The sequence below is a fragment of the Metopolophium dirhodum genome, chromosome 1 (genome assembly GCF_019925205.1).
Source record: "Metopolophium dirhodum isolate CAU chromosome 1, ASM1992520v1, whole genome shotgun sequence".
Classification (NCBI taxonomy): Eukaryota; Metazoa; Arthropoda; class Insecta; order Hemiptera; family Aphididae; genus Metopolophium; species Metopolophium dirhodum.
This window is the reverse complement of record NC_083560.1, coordinates 40,247,039-40,266,759: the sequence shown is the minus strand read 5'-3', so window position 1 is coordinate 40,266,759 and position 19,721 is coordinate 40,247,039. Positions and strand designations below refer to the sequence as shown.

At 28.0% G+C, this 19,721-nt stretch overlaps 1 long non-coding RNA gene across 3 annotated transcripts; it reads right to left on the bottom strand.

The window, feature by feature from the left end:
• Nucleotides 1-13,010: 13,010 nt before the first annotated feature.
• LOC132935114 (uncharacterized) lies at nt 13,011-18,215 on the bottom strand. 3 transcript variants are annotated; one of them, XR_009663169.1, is made up of 9 exons: nt 18,067-18,215; nt 16,772-16,855; nt 16,469-16,688; nt 16,226-16,395; nt 16,060-16,154; nt 15,671-15,783; nt 15,373-15,547; nt 15,085-15,318; nt 13,011-15,005 (listed from the first exon to the last, which is right to left on the bottom strand). It is a non-coding gene; the product is annotated as an uncharacterized LOC132935114 (long non-coding RNA). The 3 variants fall into 3 exon arrangements; XR_009663168.1 differs by having other exon boundaries at nt 15,373-15,506; XR_009663167.1 differs by having other exon boundaries at nt 15,373-15,460.
• Between the last annotated feature and the right edge of the window lie 1,506 nt (nt 18,216-19,721).

Genomic DNA, 19,721 nt, shown 5'->3' with positions numbered 1-19,721 from the left:
TAAAACGTTGTTTTATTCGCATCGCTCATTTTTATTTCCCGTATAATACAGCAAAATTCGAGAACGAAGAAAAATAATAATGTAATAATACGTTTTTACGCAGAGTGGGTTTACACTTTATTATGATTATCATTACATTCCTAAGTTCCTAACCTTGAAGGCGGTTCGATAGCTGTGCAGCGGCACAGGGACCCGCGGCCCACGTTCTGATGCAAAAATAAACTAACGGATATTAATTTAATCAAAAATAGATGGGTTTGACAACTATTCGTCAAAAACATTACGTTTTTACCAAGGTGTATCAACACCAGTGCTCAAAATGGACCGGAACATCGTAATATAAACTTTGCGTCCGTTCCGGTTGGTGAAAATTAAAATTTAAGAGTTCCAGTTCGTAAAAATCGACAATATCACAATCTAGAAGAATAAAATTTAAAATTATAAAATTTCCTTTCGATAAAATATAATTTAAATATATAATATACTAAATATAGAGAGAAGTTCAATTTTTTGTTTTTGGTTTTTGGTGAAACTCTAAAACAAATTACCGTAGGTACATGAAATTTTCACTGAATATTTATATTAGTATTTTCTATACACCATAACATTTTCCAAATATTTTGACTTATTTTGAGCTGTTTACGGACATTATCAGTTTCCATTTTTCTATAAATATCAATAAAATTTTATTTCAGGGTAAAAAAGCGTGAAAATTTAATGCAAGGCTTCTGATATATCGTTACAATAGCAGTTGAAAAAAATTAAAATACATTAGCACAATTTTTTTTTATAAGCATTTAAAGTTCAAATTTTGACAACATTTATCAAATTTAAAATTTAATAGTTATTTTGTAGTTAAAATTTTTTAAAATGTTCAACTTTTATAATAGCTAAGGATTGAAAATTTAAAACAAGGGTCGTAAATAGTTAAATATATAAATTACTTTTTTCAAAATAATATCATCAAATATACTTAGTAATGTAATAGGCTGACTGAACGTTTTCGTTTAGAATCATTTTTCTTATACAATGATATTAGGTATATCATTGAATTCAAATTTAACACAATCCATTACACTGACCCACTTGTAACCTACTGTACAGCAGAGAGACATCCACTTACCCACCTTTTTTAAACTAAAAATTAATCATATTATTTGTGGATATATTTAAGGGAATATTTTACTCATTTATCATATTTTGGAATATTTTGTAAATTGCGAGAAATAGGTAATATTCATTTATTATGAATGTCTCTAACTAACAGTCGACCACAGACTACAGTGGTCAACAAAGTCAAGACCAATAATTACAGTTATTTCTAATATTTTTCCCCGCCAAGTTTTGAAACGATCGAGGTTTGCCGGCAGCAAAATTAACGCAATGAAGATGACTCGTTTCACAGCCCGTTTATAATATTATTAGCTACCAGTCGCTATAATTTTCGGCTGCAACGCGAGTGGACCGATAAAATGTATTATTTTATATTATTTTATTATTTATTTATTATTTAATTTATTACCGATTTATTTTACATTAAATATAATGACAATTTTATGAGCGACGGACCTTATACTTATCGTTGTAACATTTATCAAATTTAAAATTTAATAATTATTTTGTAGTTAAAAATTTTTAAAATGTTCAACTTTTACAACCAATGATTGAAAATTTAAAACAAGGTTTCACATAAATAGGTTATATTATATAAATTACTTTATTCACAATAATATCATCAAATATACTTAGTAATGTCATAGGCTGACTGAACGTTTTCGTATACAATGATATTAGGTATATCATTGAATTCAAATTTAACACCATCCATTACACTGACCCACTTGTAACCTACTGTACAGCAGAGAGACATCCACTTACCCACCTTTTTTAAACTAAAAATTAATCATATTATTTGTATCTATTTAACTAATTATATTGTATTGTAAAGTAAACACGAATCAAAATAATTAACATAGTATTATAATCCGCATATTAATTTTATGAGCGTTCCGGTTCGAAATTTTTCCATTTCGAGCACTGATTCCTTCGTAAACGGATAGGTACTTATAGTATGGGCAGTGTGACTCGACTCATTTATTCGTACCCGTGAATACGACACGTATACGACATAGACGAAACGCGTTTACACAGTCTGAGTATAGAACCCGCTCAAATTTGGTTCTAGATTAAAAGTACCTATTATAAAATTGAATTTTGGCCAATAATTACTGAGGACAAGACGGTACGTTTTTTCCATTATTCCCAATATAACTCTCATTATTATATTGTTTAAAAATAGCAAAGATCTAAACATTTTTGAATTACCTTTAACTTTTCAAAATTAAATTTTTTTAACTATTAGTAGGCAAGAAGGAGGGTTGTCCGCCGCACCGATAAAATACCTACGGGCTACAAACGCGCCAGTCCTTAATTGGATATTGCGTATTGCTAGATTATCTTATGTTAGGTATCAAATTGTAATAACTAATAAAAGTGTAATAACTATAGCACAGTATAAAAAATTTACCAAAAACTAATTATCGCAGATACTTGAAATGTTCACCAAATGTTTGTACATATATTTGTACATGATATTATAATTTTCATAATATTTTGACTAGGTTTAGTTATTTATAGGCATAAGAAAATTACGATTTTTAATTGTTTTTTTTTTTACTATAAATTAAATTATTTTCGAGAGAACTCCTCAATCGACAAAATAATGGTTTATCAGTCCAAATAACGCGTACCTATAAAGTTAAGCACAATTGTACGATTAATTTCAATTTGCTGGTTATATTATAATTAATAATCTACTTAGGTACATATTACCATATATAATTGTAGTTCTCCTAAGTGATTGTCGTGTTGTAATATATAAATATATTGTATTATATTACCGCCACATAACAATATAACATTGATAATATAGAACAGTTAAACACTAGCCACTAGGTATATTGTATAATATACTATAGTCTATATAATATAGTAGTTATGGTATATACCTACTGTTTACTGTTTATTACCAATATACTTTATAAGTTCAGTTCGCTATATAGCGCAGATATATTATAGTGGATGAATGTATTATTTGAACTTCGAACAACGCGAGTATATAAACGTATATAACCGTATATAACCGTTTATCCGTCAATCGCGCGTAGGTGTAAGTTTTCCGACGACAATAATAAAGCGTGCATAATATATATTACGTACGGGCACCCACGACAATAATAATATTAAATAGGTACCTGTAATATGTGTGTATTGTCACGTAAATTGGATTAGTAGAATGAAAATACGGATAGGTACGACTATGAATGGGACGCATATAATATATTTATGGGAGTAAAAAAATCAATTTAAAAATGCTGTTATCTACCTGATTACCTGCCTGTTATGCCTATACAAAAAATCGTATCGTCTACACAACTGTTTGCCGTTTAGAGTGTCGAACGTTCATCATGTGAGTATAATATTTAATAAATAACAATCCATATAGTACTTATCTATAATAAGTACCTATACAGAGCCCTACATATTTTTGGTGGGGGGCTAGGGAGGGGCTGTAGCCCTGGACTCTGACATAATCAGGGTCCCCCCATATATTATACATATTATATTATTATACGTTTTATTTATATCAATCAACATTAAATAATAATTACTCATAGACTTAGGTATGGTATAATTTATTTATAATCTTAAAAAATAAATTCAATATATGAAAGCGATTTAACGAAAAACCTGAATTTATAATTTAAGTTAAGGGGCCCAACCAAAAGATTAGCCACGGCCGCGCGCAGGCCTCCGGGATACCGGGAAAGTTCCCGGTGGCGGATCATTTTAATATTATAACTCTGGGCTGGTGTATTTGAATTAAAAATTATTTGATAATACTATAATAGGTAGTTAAATGCGTGTCTGCGTTGTTTGCAGTCGTGCCTATTACGATTTGGGCTGCTCTAAGTATATAGTATGAACATGAGTTAATTTATACTTCATTTTAAATTGTCAACATGTTTATAAAATGTATTTTATTAATTATTTTATTTATCTAATAATATTATTATTTATTATACATGTACGGCATTTTGGTCGCACTTCGTAAAACAATCTGATAATTTTAGATTTTGAGCGGATCGTTGAATGCATTGATTTTTCAATTATTTGTAGATATTTTTACCTTTTGGCCTTTGGGCAGTAAAAATGCTTTGATTTTCTATTTCAGCATTTTTTTTTGGTAGGAAAGTAAATCTTGGTACCTACATTGGATAGTTGAAAGAAAAATATTGTGTGTTGATAGTGGTCCAGCGTCTTTGCGGAACTGTTGCTGCTGTTGGTTAAAAGCGTTTATTACATTGGCGAGTCCATTTATTACAATATGTTCGTACCGTTGCTGGAAAAATCGTTGGTCGACGACATCGTTTTGGTAAGTGCCGAGCATATGTTCACATAATGGTATTAAAAAACGGTCTTTGGAGAGTTTCAATAATTTGTAATAATAATAATTTGGTTAACTGATAATATATTGGAACATAGAAGTTTATTACTATTAACTGTTTTTCCTTTTTTACCTGTTTTTATTTATAAAAATATTTGAACAGAGTTCATATTGAAAAATTGAACATTTAAGTATTAGTTAAATATTGCGTCTTCTATAAAATCGTACATTTTAATCATCATACAGAAATATTTAAAAAAAATCAGTAAGATTGTCGTTTTTTAAATTTTTAATGCTATTATAAATTTTCATCAGTTACCTACAGATTATTTTATATTAATTATAATATATATATATATTTATAAATTATGATTATTGAATACAAAATTCACCTAATTGGTACTCATTGTCGAATTACACATTTTTGAACATTGCAGAAATCATAATATATTAGTTATTATATGCCAGCACTGCATGATATACGATATACATTGTATATTATATGATATAATATGCACATAATGGTATTATTATACATTATCTTAAAATAATTAACTGACAACTACATTTAAATGTAAATATATTTCTAAAATACATCTAGATCTAAATGTATGTTTTTTATAGGTAGGTACTGTGTTATGTGCAAACAAAAGCGTAGGTACATAATATCTGTAAATTAAACTTTATTGTTGTTTTAGATAATTGTATATATAATACCGTTAAATTGATGCTTATGGAACTATAGTAAAGCGCAGTAAACTATTAACATACAAATCTAATAACAAACAAGTCATTCGCGATTAAAAATTTTTAAATACTATTATCTACGTACTAGGCTACTAGGTACTGTATAATTATTATTAGATAGGTACATACAACGAATGTACAGAAATAACAGAATAATACGTTCAGACATTTTAAATGTAAGATTTACAAAAACATTATTCTAATGGAAACCTGTAGTTTTATAAATTGTGATTAAAAAAAAACAAATGTAACTTTATGCGCATGTTTATATTATAATAATTATGAGTTTATTGTTTTGGTTAGTGATCAAAATAAAATTTTTTTGCACCAATCACTTTCACCTAAAATACCACTTGCCCACCTTTTTTTTATTGCTCAGAGTTACTCACATCTTATTTGTTCCGTATTTACTATATTTTGAAATAGTTGGTAGGTATGAATAATTATTAAGAGGACGTCACACCCGCATGTGTTGCCTCCGTCTTACACACGTACGATATAGACAAAATGCGTTTACGCAGTCTAAGTATAAACCGCTCTAATCTAGAGTAAAAATACCTATTATAAAATTGAATTATGACAACATTTCTGAGGGCTAGTCTTTGCGCCTTTTTTCATTATACCCAATATAACGTTCATAATATCGTTTAAAAATATGTAATAACGTAGAATTAAGATAAAATAAAAATATAAATACGACTCTGGCGATAGTTATATTAAAATAGTAAAAGTTAGAGTAGTAAAATTACGCTATTACCTTCCTCCAGGTGTTCGGAGGGCTCTCGAGATCGTGTATTCGAGAATTAGATCAAATACACCGTACAATATAATTTTATGGAAAAAAAGCACATAGAATGTATTAACTGCAATCGACATAAAATATTATATTTTATGTCTTACCTGATTCGCAGTTGTTTGTAGATAATATTGTAGGAGTTTTAGGTTTTAGATAAAGCAAATTAATACTTCAAATACACAAATTGAATTAAAGAACGCACTGATTATTGCTTGCATAAGAAGTCCAGTTGTCGCTCGTTGAAATCGGTTTCTTTGGTACTTGAGAGGTTGTTACTCTGGTGGTTGGTGCTCATGCACTGATTTAAGGGACGGACGCGAGGATGCTGACCAGAGAGTGGTGGGTGGCTTTGTCACTAACTTATTGTGGGCCTGGGAACTAGATTATTCTTTGGCGTCAGCATAAAATAAGGTCACACACATCCTACGTAATATTGTTATGAGTGCGTGTCGAATTCTTAGTTGTACAAGCAACAGTCTGGCCGTTGTTTATTATTCTGTAAAATTTTAGTTTATTATAATGGTGTGTGAGCATATCATTACAAATTGCAAAAAATTCAACATTTTTGTAATACCTTGTAACTTTTTAAAATCTAAATTTTTAAAAAAAAAACTCAACATCTTGCTTTCCAAAATATTGTCATCTTTTAATTTTGTAATAGATATTTTTATTCTAACCAAATTTAAGCGAGTTATGCGTTTATAATATAGTGTTAATTAAAAATGCTCATAACTCACTGAAAACTGAGTTATCGTTAAAAACTCATATACAAACACAGATAATGTTCTTACTATCAAATTTTATAATAGATCGATTCACTTTTATTTTTAAACTAACGGAGTTAAACGTGATCTGCTGAGCGCACATATGATACGTTACGCACTTGTGAGACGGAGACCACAAATATCTGTGTAGCGTCCTCCTAAAGTCCTAAGTCTAATGAAGTAATATGTGACGTAATAATGTAACGGGTAAAACGAGTAGGTATATACAATTTTAGATTTAAGATCATATATTATTAGAAAACCTCAATCACAGTTGTGTAAATTCGAAGTGTAATAGGTAATTATTATAAAAAAAATAGTTGTTCGCGGTTTTATTTTCGGTAATCCAGTTTTAAATAAGTGTAATGAATAATTATAAATTGTGATACCCAATCGGAAATTTATGTCTTACGCCGACACTCACAAAGGGCGCTGTAATGCGCCTGTACTGGCTACCCTGTAGTTGGCTGACCCTTACGTACTGCAAAACTAGTACTGGCAGCCAGTGTTAACTCAATACTGTTAAATACTTATTATACTGTTACAAAAAAAATCCCCGGAAAAAAATCCACAGGTAAAAAATACCTGGAAATAAAATCCAAAATTCCCAAAGCAAATATACTTATTTATAATTATAGGTACATCATAAAAATATATACTCATAACTCGCTTTAAAATTAAAATATAATAAAAAACTCTATGATATTGCCTAGACAATAATCTTAATTTTAAATTTTATAAGAAGTCAATTTACTCCAGTGGCGTATATAGAAATTATTTTTATGGTGGGCTATAATGCTATATAATATGATTGACTATTAAATGATACTTTAATTTTACAGTAAAATCTAAACAAATTTGTTACTTATATTGTCGTCGAAATTACCTCCTACTAAATATAAATAATTGCGGTGTTATTACTTTTCTTCGTCCAGATAATGTTATTAGTTATGACTTTTATTTTAAAATTGATAGTTGTAGTATATTACTTTAGTTTAAAAATCTTTTAAGATGTTAAGATTCATAAACAGGAATACGATTAATTTTAAAAATATTAACTCATTTATAATATACTTAATACAGTTTAATTTCAGTATAAATTTGTCAAATTGAGATTCAACTTATTGTACTTTTAATTTTTATTACCAAAGGGTAAATATTATATAGCAGTATCATATAATATAATATACTACCTATTTATCAATATTATAATATTATAATAATTATCATTCACATTTTATATATTTTCATTATTATTAATTATTATTTTTGACTGCTGTACCCAACATAACGGTTAGGTATAGCTTTGGGAATTTTCCTATATTCGTACTGCCATACTGGCATATTACAGGTGCCGATAAGTATGTTGATTTTCTAAATGTAGTTTAAAAATAGTAATTAAAACTTAATTATTAATTCCAATAAATGTAATAAGATTATATATTATACTTAAATATTTGATAAGTTAATTGTCATTGGTTATGGATAAATGCTTGATAAAATCAAGTGTTTATATAACGTTATATACTTATAAAATAGAAAAAAAATGTTTAAACTTCAAAACCAATTAACTATGTATTTTAATAACGATATTAAATATGTATTAGATCGTCTCTTGAATCCCATCCAACAATCTTGGCATTAGGAAAAACAATTAATTAAAAAAAAAAATTTGCTGGGTTTTGTAAATTTAATTTAAAAGAAAAATAAACCGAATTGCATTTATCTTAAATTCAATAAATTACCATATAGGTAACTTCACAAAAAGAATTCGAACAAAATCGTAAACACATTAATGCAAACTAATATAAATTAATGAAAATTATATTAAATATTATTATTTATTAGTATATTTTTTTTAAATAGTTATAGAAAGTACAAAAACAAATTAAGATAAATTACTTATGATATGGATACAATTAATATATAACTATACAAGTTGTAGGAGCTAAGTATATTATGGGTTTTTAATTTTTTATTACTATTATAGAATTGTATAATTGGTTATTCATTATTGTAGTTTTTAGTCAAGTTTTTAACCTGGGTAGGATAATAGTCGAAAAAAATCAAATTTCCAGTTTACCAAGTACAATATAAAACTTTCAAAAAAACAAAAAATGTCTGTGAATAATACAGGAATAATACAGGAAAAAAGTGAGTGAAAATAATTATGAAAAAATAAATAAAATAATTATGAAAGAATTATAAAAAAATAATTATGAAAAACAAAGAAATCGAAAAACTAATATTTCCGATATTCCATTCCTATTTTTGAATGTGTTACTGATAGGTACGTTATGGACTCTATGTATAACAGGGTCTCACGTCCTAGTCGCTACTGTTCCTCGATTTCCGCTACGGCGACGTTGGTGCCAGTCGTGGTTGCGACTTGCGACGGCGGCAGTTGTTATAACTTGCACACAGCATGCGCTCCTGGTACACGTGTCTCCGTCATGACTGGATTCACACTGTTACCGCACGGCACGGACCGTCACAGCACGTAACGGCACGACAAATCAAACAAATTCACACTATTCAGACATCGTCCGTCATCTACCGTCAAAATATTATGTAGTCACTCATTACAAACCACTAGCGTAGCCGAGTAGGTACTTAAATATTGGTTTACGCAGCTAGGTAGTCGTTCTGTGCAGATCTGCAGTGTTAAAAAAATTGTAAAATGTTCCGAAATTTTTCAACGCCAGATTTAGCTATTGTAGCAATTTTATAAGACAATTTTATTTATTTTTATTTTATTTTATTAAAAAACAAATCGTCGTGCGTCGTTTTCAGCAACTTTTATTATCCAAATATCACGCTCATTGCGATCATTTAATCATTAGGTACAGTCTATAATAAATAATTCTATTTGCATAATTATAGTATCGTGGAAGTCGCCGCCGTGGTCTACTATCTACCACGTGCCTATAAATACAAATAAGACTAAAAAATGGGTAAAGCTCTATTGTACAGTTGTAAGTGTCTAGAGGAGTCACTGTTTTATGAATGTGTTATATTATAATGATAATGAGTTATCATATGATATGATTATTTGGTGTATATTATTCAGGTGTATTTTGGAAATATCGCAAAGCTAAATGTATTTTGGACGTACCTAGCAATAATAGTGGTACCCATTTATATAACACGACAGTTAGAGTAATGTACTATAACAAATAGTGACTATATTGAATTATTGACTAATAATTCTAACTAAAATAACAATAATATTGACTATATTATAATAACGACAACCTATTTAACGGTATACGAGTATATGGACAACATTTTGTTTAAATACTTGAACTCTAGTACAACATACTTTTATAATATTTCAAAACAAATGTATTAATTTGATTATCCATAGTCAGTAAATGTCCAAATATCCAATACAATAATATGAGGTGAAAACTAGTTGTGTATTAAATTAAATAAATATTTAAATAATATAAATAAATAGTAATATACATATAATATTCTTTGTGTTTCGTTGCATTTTTCAGTTTGTTAACTCATTTACATTATAACAATGTATTTTTATGTATTTAGATCACAGGTACAGGACACGGAATAGGGAAATGTTTGGCGATGCAGTTCGCTGACTTGTGCGCCAAAGTGATGTGGGTCGACATCAACGCGCAGTCGAACGCGGAGACCACAAAGGAAATCATCTCTAAGTGGAAAGGAAAAGCTATCGCTTACACGTGAGTCAGTAGTGTATCTAGGATTTTTTCAAGGAGGGAGAATATAAAACTTTTAATAGACATTCAGTATTCATAATATATTATATTCATATAATTATATACATGTGGTATTGTGTACAAAATTTGGTCTCCGGGGGGAATAAGACCCCCATACCCTCCGTATATACGCCACTTACGTGAGTGTGTACAATGTACTATATTCTTATAGTGAATGCAATATTTTATAAACTATATTATGGTCACTACACAGTTCACGGGCCGGGTGCGAACAATAATAGGCCGTGATGCCTGGTCACCAAAATACTTCGTGCGTGCCGGCTATTATACGACCGCCTAGATATGTGTGTTATGTTTGAGTGTGTATTCTTATATAAACAATAAATAAATCAAACACAAGTTGAATTGGTAAGACGATAAAATAAAGTAAATTAATTGCCCTATGTTGCTGGTAACAATATACAAAAATAGTAATAATAGTATTGTAATTCAAAGCAACACGGAAATATATAACAAGTAATTGACTAACATTTTAAACAAGTACTAGAGCTGACCACTCTGATCCCTATCCTATAAAAATAATAATTGCACACACAATACGACAAGGGACGATTTGCGCCCACAATACTTCAAAAAATTAACATAATAATAGTGCCGAGAGATGGATGTTTTAGATTAGAATTTTTTTTTTTTTTTTGATGGGGGGGTATTATAGCTAAATTTAACAATATTATTATTGTACATAATACCGGTGGACATAATCTCAACTAGTGACGAAATCTCGAGGGTGTTACATACTATAGAGTATAGAGTATTTATATAGTATTTAGTACTTATACTATTTGTCTATGGTATAGACTAGCGGTTCATCACCTGTGATCCGCGGCCACCCGGGGGTCCACCGCAGCCTGAACACATAACATACGTCATTAAGTAACAAGAGTGCATTATTACAATATTTTTGGATTATTATGTTATTTTTTTTTCATATATAATATATCCACGCAATTGATAAACCACTAACTACATTTATATCAGAACTTTCCTCTTTAATTACTCCCCTCATTACGCTCCTTTCAGCTGTTCTAAATAAACAGCTTGTTCCATAGTCCGATACTCTGATTACCTTTCTTATCACATAATTGAATTGAATTAAAATATTTTTAATTGCCAATTATGTAAATTCAATTACTGTACCTATAGGTCTTCAATTCATATTATTACTGTAACATTTTAGTCTATATCAAATAATTGCAATGTTTAATTTTGTACCTGCAACAATTGTAATTGTCGAGCTATCATAGTTTCTACTAATAGCTAATAAAAATAAAAAAAATTATTTTTTTTCGGCTTGACAATCTTAGGGGATCAGCCTTCAAAAGTCACGTTTTTTCTAAACTATTGAACACCCGTATTAACAAATATTAACCCGAATCATGACGGTTATTAAAACCCAAATGTTTGTTTATTTCGGTGTTTGATAACATCCAGCCCCCGATACCTGAACCCGAATAAATGATTCGGTTGCTAACCCGACTTGATTCTGACTGTTTTAAGGAGTTTAATATAGGTATAGACAATTACAAATATGAGTCTATGTACTCGTGCATCATGTGGACCATGTGCGTATTAAGTGATCTAAAGTGTGACTGCGTAAAAAAAAATAATTGAGCGCTCACGTTGTTCATGTCTCAACAACGCACTAAATTAATAAACCAATCATATTATAGTATGTCAATCGTATTGACTGACCTATTATTTATCCGATAACATTTCTCATTTGAAATCATCATGAAATTTACTTTTTTTATATTATTTTTTTCACTTATGCAGTGGCGGATCTAGTGCTTAATTTTTTTTAGTTGGGGGGGGGGGGATTGGCAAAAGTACAAAACAATTAACAACATCTACACACTATCTCATCAATATTAAAATTAAAAACATATAAGTGTTATAGATATTTATCCTGGAACAGTGAAACATCTCTGTACCCAGCTAAAAAGTATAATATAATATGTTAAAATATCGTTTGTTCAAAACTTAAAAATATATAAAGTAGGTACCTATTTTACCCTGTTGAACAAGAGAACATGCTATCCGCAGATAACCCGATTTTGGTCGGGCCGCATCATGTTTTTTCGTGGAACCGGGTATAGATTAAATCGATAATTGGGTTGGTACTAATAAAGAAATAACTGCATATTTATATATATCACCATGGTTTTTTAAAAAATAAAAAAATGGTCCAAGGTACAACGTATAATGTACCTTGGAATTTAATTGAAACATACATAGAAAAGAAAAAAAAAATTTTAATATATTACTTAAAAAATTTACCTAACCACTTTAGTTTATAGATAATATATAACCACTTAGGTAGATGATAACAATTATTGTTCAATTTTTTAAACCTTAAGAATGAATGATTTGGTCAAAGGAAGGTACATGCATACCAATTTGGAGAGAATGTAATTATTTAAACCTTAATAGTAATTATTGTCTGAATTGACTACACTTTTAAATTCTATTCAATATATAACGTAAAATGGCACAAACTCTGAGAACTTCTTTCATACAACATTTCAAATACTTTTAATATTTAAAATAAGTAAAAAATAAACAGTGAAACATATACTAGTACACAGGATATTGGCTCATAATTAATTAAAATTAAGTTATTTTAAATATACTGTTTACAACATTGTCTTAAAACTCAAACAATTTATTTTATAAAAAATACAGTTTTATAGGTTTTTTAAAAAAAAAATGAAAAAATACACCAACTCTGCGTATGTAACGCAACTACACAAGACAATAAGTCAATAAAGTCAATAGTAGTATTACGGCAATTCAATTTTGTTGTCAGCAATATTGATTAAGGCCATCGTTTTCGGGGAAAATCCATCATACATTATAAAACTATAACCCACCAGAATATCCAAATAAAATCCTAATCTATTTTGTTTTCCTAAATTATGATAAAAAGGTATAAAATTAATTTTGTACGCTTGAAGTCGGTGGGCCCCCCTTTTAAGCGGGCCCAGTGAAAATGTCTCTTTTAAATATAAATATGGCACTGGTATTAGTAACACGGTATTTGAAAATGTCATTGTGTATGTAAAATATAATCATATACTCTAAAAGTTTCATATACCCACGAATAATATTTTTAAATTACAACAATATAACTAAAATTGGTATTCTTGGTTTTAATATGTTATTTTGTCCAAATTTGAACTTAAAATGTCTGCAAAAAATAAGAGTGTATATAATATATTTTTAGATTAATTGATTACAGTATGAATTATTTATGAGAATCTTTTTTAAATTGTCAATCCTTAGCTATTGTATTTTAATATTTCTTAACTACTATTATAACTACTTATGAGGAATCATGTGTTGAATTTTCAAGGTTTTTAACACTACAAATAACATATTTTTATTGACAATTTATAAAATAAAAAACAAATTGATAGTTTAAAATGTCTATAAATAACTCAAGACGACTCAAAATATTTTGAAAAATGAATAGAATATGATAAGATAAACATATTATGATGAAAATTAATACACAAAAACAACATCATATTTATTTTGAAAATTAGATTAGGTCTATAAAATAAAAATATCTATATTGGTGCACGGCGCAACTACTACATATACAATTTTTTATCTGTAGACTGTATTCTATATGAATGTAACTACTATGTAAGCAATGACAATCTTGCTACTATTCGTTGGGACGTTATAAAAAAAAAGAAAAAGGTAAATAATTGTAGATATTATGTGTATAATAAACATTCTATTATTAGTTCATTGGTCATAAATAGTAATTTTGTTATATAAATAATAATAACAGATGTGGATAGAAGAGGAAGCTATGGGGTTTGAACCCCCCCCCCACCCCCTCCCTATTATTATTATATTATTTTATAATATCCAAGTACCTATGATGAATATTTTATTCACTTTAAAAATTTAAACTTAATGCCTTATGACTTTAAATGAAGTTGCTTATGTGTTGTGACGACGTAGACCATAAATATTTTTCTTGATATACAGCTTACTGACACTTTACATTTTATTATGTACTACTATTTAAGAATGTGTATTGAACTATAAAGCAAAGTATTTTTAAAGAAAAAACTATTATTTACAGTTATGAATAAACCTACTGAATATAACTGTATTTGTTTAACTTGAATACAATAGTTGATTTAAATTATACAAAACACTTTTTATTGAATATTCACAAAAAAAAAAAAAAACGAAAATTGATATAATAAATACATGTTTTATCATAAGTTAGTCTTATGTGTGTATTATTACAAACAATAATAAGACTATTATTAATGCTAATAAGATATAAACTGTGGTGGTCCAATAATAACTACTCAACTAAACATACAGAAGTCAATGTTACTTGTTGACAATGTTTTGATGGACCAGGTATTGGTGTTGGGTTGTACACTTCTATAGTATTAACAAATTCTTCAGATTTCTTTGTCTCTCCGTCAATCACATACAATACACCATCTGATTGACTAATCCTATATAAAAATGTTAATCAAATTCATTAATTTTTTACAGAGATTAATAATAAAAAACAATAATTATAATTATATTCACCAGGTATTTATCAAGAAATGTATTAGCAATAAACAACCATAATCCATCATTAGTCATCAGGCCTCAATGCTGTTAAGAAATGTTGATCCATCACTAACACTGATAGCATACATAACACCTTCCAAAACTTCTATATTAACACCTTTGTAATATACAGACAGTTCTTCAACTAGGTAGTTCATGTGTGGGATCATAAAGTTCGCCAGACTTCTAATGTTTTGAAAACGCTCGTATCTATAAAATTAAATGTTTTACAAATTTAAATAAAAAAATTAAATATATATTTACTTCATATAAACGATTGTTGAGTATACCCATCGCAAATCACTTCTGTAGTTGTACTAACTACCCATTTTTGAACAGTGTCATCAAAAACCTATACACCGAATCATTTTTAGAATGGCGAAATGCTGAACTGATTTCTTAAAAAGAAATTGTAAAGCTTCTTATAAAAAATCATTAACTAAATAAATTATAATAATAATAAATAAATATATATGAATTCATAATAAAGGAATATTTATAAAAATTACATTTACATATAAAAATAATTTTTCAGAAGTGGTTCTAGCACCACAATATTTACTTTATATTGGTCGTTGATGCTAATAATGGCAAACGCACGAGTTCCATTATACAGGCAATACATTTCCACCAATCCAAAACATGTTTTTCCCATTAAATAACACATTCAAAGGCCTACAAAAAAAAAATATAATTAAATTAAAATATGATTTTCCTTGACTGTTATAGCTATATCTGTAAAGTCTAGTTTCCTACAACTGTGTAATATCTATTATTATCCCCATTACACCCATCTACTTATTTTTGTTATTTACATTACAAAATTTTTTTGTGACTGTACATATACGATTATATTATATTAATTAATGTACATGCTAGATGAGCTGATTATCCATACAACATTAAAATACAAGTACCTAAACATTTATAATACATTTTTTGTCAACTTACTTTCTCCTCAGATGGAACATCAATGTCATTATAGGAAACAATCTCAACACATTTCACAAGATAATGATAAGAACTCATCACCTTAAACCATTAACCTGAAAATATTAATCATTATTTATGTATATATCAGGATGTAAAGAATTGAGTTCTATATTATATATCATACAAAACTGTTTATTGATGAATGCTTCGAAACTTGAGAGAACTCCGTACAATTATGCAAGTTGGCAAATGATTTTATAGAAAGATAATTTGAAGGATCCATTTGTCTTAGTAGAATCTCTGCACATATACTGTATAGATAAACTATAAGCGATTTGTGGCTGGTAACAAAACCTTGAGAAGGTAATAATAAATAATTTAAATAATTTTGATAGAAGTCTATAACAATTCAAATAATTATTTATACCTGTAAATTTTCACTAGGGACTATAAGTTTGCCAATATAAATATAGTAGTAAAAATGGTGGAATCCAACTCATATTAACAAGATTTGAATTGTTGCTCTCCTCAAAACTGTTAAACTCAGATCGGAAATATGGACTAGCTACTACTAAAACATTTATTTATGTCCTAATAATATTGATTCACCCTCAGTTACCAATCAAAAAAAGCATGAATTTTCATTTCTAAGAACAAAAATAATATTATTATGTTATATTAATATTTATTTTACAAGAAAAATTAATAAAATCACTTTCAACATACTTACCGTGATTGTGAGTCCTCAAGTAGTCGTCTACAGAGTGAGGGTGTATTGAGAATATAAAATTTATTCATTCTGACCCATTGGTTTCTAAAAAATTAAAAATGATAATTCATTACTTTTTTAACATTATAAATTTATAAATAAGTAAACTTTACTATTAAAAAAAAGTAACATACTGTATATTTAATTAAAACAAAATTTGGCATGAGAAAAGAAATTATGAATATGATTAATATAGTTTGTAGAAAGCCCTTGGGTAGATCATGTGATAATTGTAAAATAGAATTTAAAAATAAACTATTAAACATATTAACTCAAAACAAATTAAATTCCAAAGATAATAAACTTAAGAATATAACCAATGTATAAAAATAGTTACGTATTTGTTTTATTTACATATTATTGTTATTGGCCTCACCTATTTGTTTTTATTATGACAATTTGTATACAACATTGGTATTATTAACATTACATTATTAAAGGTAATATTTCTTGTTTAAATCTCATTAGATAATAATAAAAATAAAAAAACCTTTATTAGGTAGGTACTTATATTAGATAAGTTATTTACGAGTTTATTTATGTTTTTAATTTAGTTGCTTATTTATACACCTAATGTATTTATTTTCATACATAAGTAACCTTATTATATTTTAATTTTAAACATACAGTAAAATTCATTACATTTTAGTAAAATTGTTTAAAAATCAATTAGGCGTAAGCATAATAACATTATATTAATAAGTCAATAACAAAAGCTTGTTGTTATAGACTGATAGCACAGTCGGGGAGCTGTAATGCAAATCCAGGGAGCTGTAAAGCAAATCGGGGGAGCTGTAATGCAAATCTGAGGAGCTGTAATGCAAATTGCGGTTCTCTCCCCGGTCCTCGAGGACCTAACCTAACCTAACACGAAGAAGAAGAAAAAAAAAGACTGATAGCACAGAACAATATAGAAGTGACATTCGATCACCTAATCGGGTTCTTGTTTACCTACGATCTGATGACTGAACAACTGAAAAACATGGAAACCAACCAGCGCACGCACCAAACTGAGTTTATACGTTTAATTACCTTAATTACGGAAACATTTACTATTCTCGTGTTATTAGAGTTATAGTGTTATAGTCACTCGGTTTGCCCAATTCAGACAGTGTTCTAACCCTATCTTATAAGCAACTAATTTATTCTGACTCCAGTTTATAGGTACTTTTAATAAACAAATTTTTTTAATAAAAATAATAGACATTTTGTTTTTTTTTAATATACAAAATAAAATACATGTAAACAATACTTACATAAAGTATCTCAATAATTGACAATGTTAATCATTGACAAGGTAATGTTGAACAAAACAGCAATAGCACTATTTATTCCTTAGGTAACTGACATGAATTAATTTAAAAAAAACAAGAATTGTGGTGAATATAGTACAAAAAGACCTTAAAAAATGGAATTTATAAGCAAACAATAAATATTGATAATTTGATAATGTTATCACAAACGTAATACTGCAGCCAATGGGAACTCGCGATATCAATATACGGTATATTACCTTCGTAACCCGCGATTTTCAGTTTGGGGCCATTTCTGTGTATTACCAAGTTGCCCCTCGAAGTCGATAATTTTTATACGAATGGGCTGCCGAGTGGTACACCGGGCGCCAGATTTACTAGTACAATTAGAAAGGTTAAAAAATATTTAGATTTGTAAATGATTAAAATAATTTAGTTTTTTTTTTCTAAAATGTAAACAATAGTTTTGTAATTTCTTATGGATATTGACTAACTAACATTTCTAGTCATAAACACATTTTATTTTACTTGAATAATAAATATATTTTAATTAATAGTTTAGTAATAATTTAAATCATATTATACGTAATTTATAAAAATGTCGATGCGCAAATGTTATCTCTAACAAAATCTATGGGAAAACACCAAATGCCTATTTTAACAATAGCGTATAGATACATGTATAATATACATTGGGTATTTATCAGTATATTAAAAAATTTAGAATAGCCTGTTTGTAAATGTAAATTTTGTTTTTAGAAAAATGTTGATGGTAAAATCGTTTCTTTCAGTCAAATAGTTTAAATCATTTTTGAAAATATCAATATGTTATTGAAGTAAATTAATTTGAAGTGTTATAACTTTTTCAAAATATTCTTTTCAGAATTTCGTAACATAAGTAGGTATGTTTCTTAAATTATTTATTGTCCATATAATTTTCGTAAATTTTGCCTTACGTTTAACTATAGAAATTTTTTATTACTTATTTTTATTTTTAGGTCATTATGTTGTACACTGTATACAATAATAATATAGTACCTACCTATTATACTGGCTATACTTATTATATGGTATTACATTCTAGAGTATCACAATCTAGAGGATTAAAATTTAAAATTATAAAATTTCCTTTAGACAAAATATAATATACATAATATAGAGAGAAGTTCAACGTTCAAAATGTTTATATTAGTATTTTCTATACACCGTAACATTTTCCAAATATTTTGACTTATTTTGATCTGTTTACGAACATTTTCAGTTTCCATTTTTCTATAAATATCAATAAAATTGTATTTCTGCGTAAAAAAGCGTGAATATTTAATGCAAGGCTCCTGATTTATCGTTACAATAGCAGCTGAAAAATATTAAAAATATATTGGCACAATTTTAGATTCTGAGCGGAGCGATGAATGTATTGATTTTACAATGATGTGTGTTTTTTTTTATTTTTTATTTTTTTTTTTTGTGTCCTGAGGACACCTTTTAAAGCAGTAAAAATGCTTCGATTTTTTCAACAGTACCTTTTCTGATAGGAAAGTGAATCTAGTTGGTACTTTGGGGGGTAAAAAGTATAAATTTCCCAATAGTTTTCACAAGCGACAAGATAAACAAAAGAAAAATTAAGGAAAAACGGGAATTTTTACACAAAATTGAAT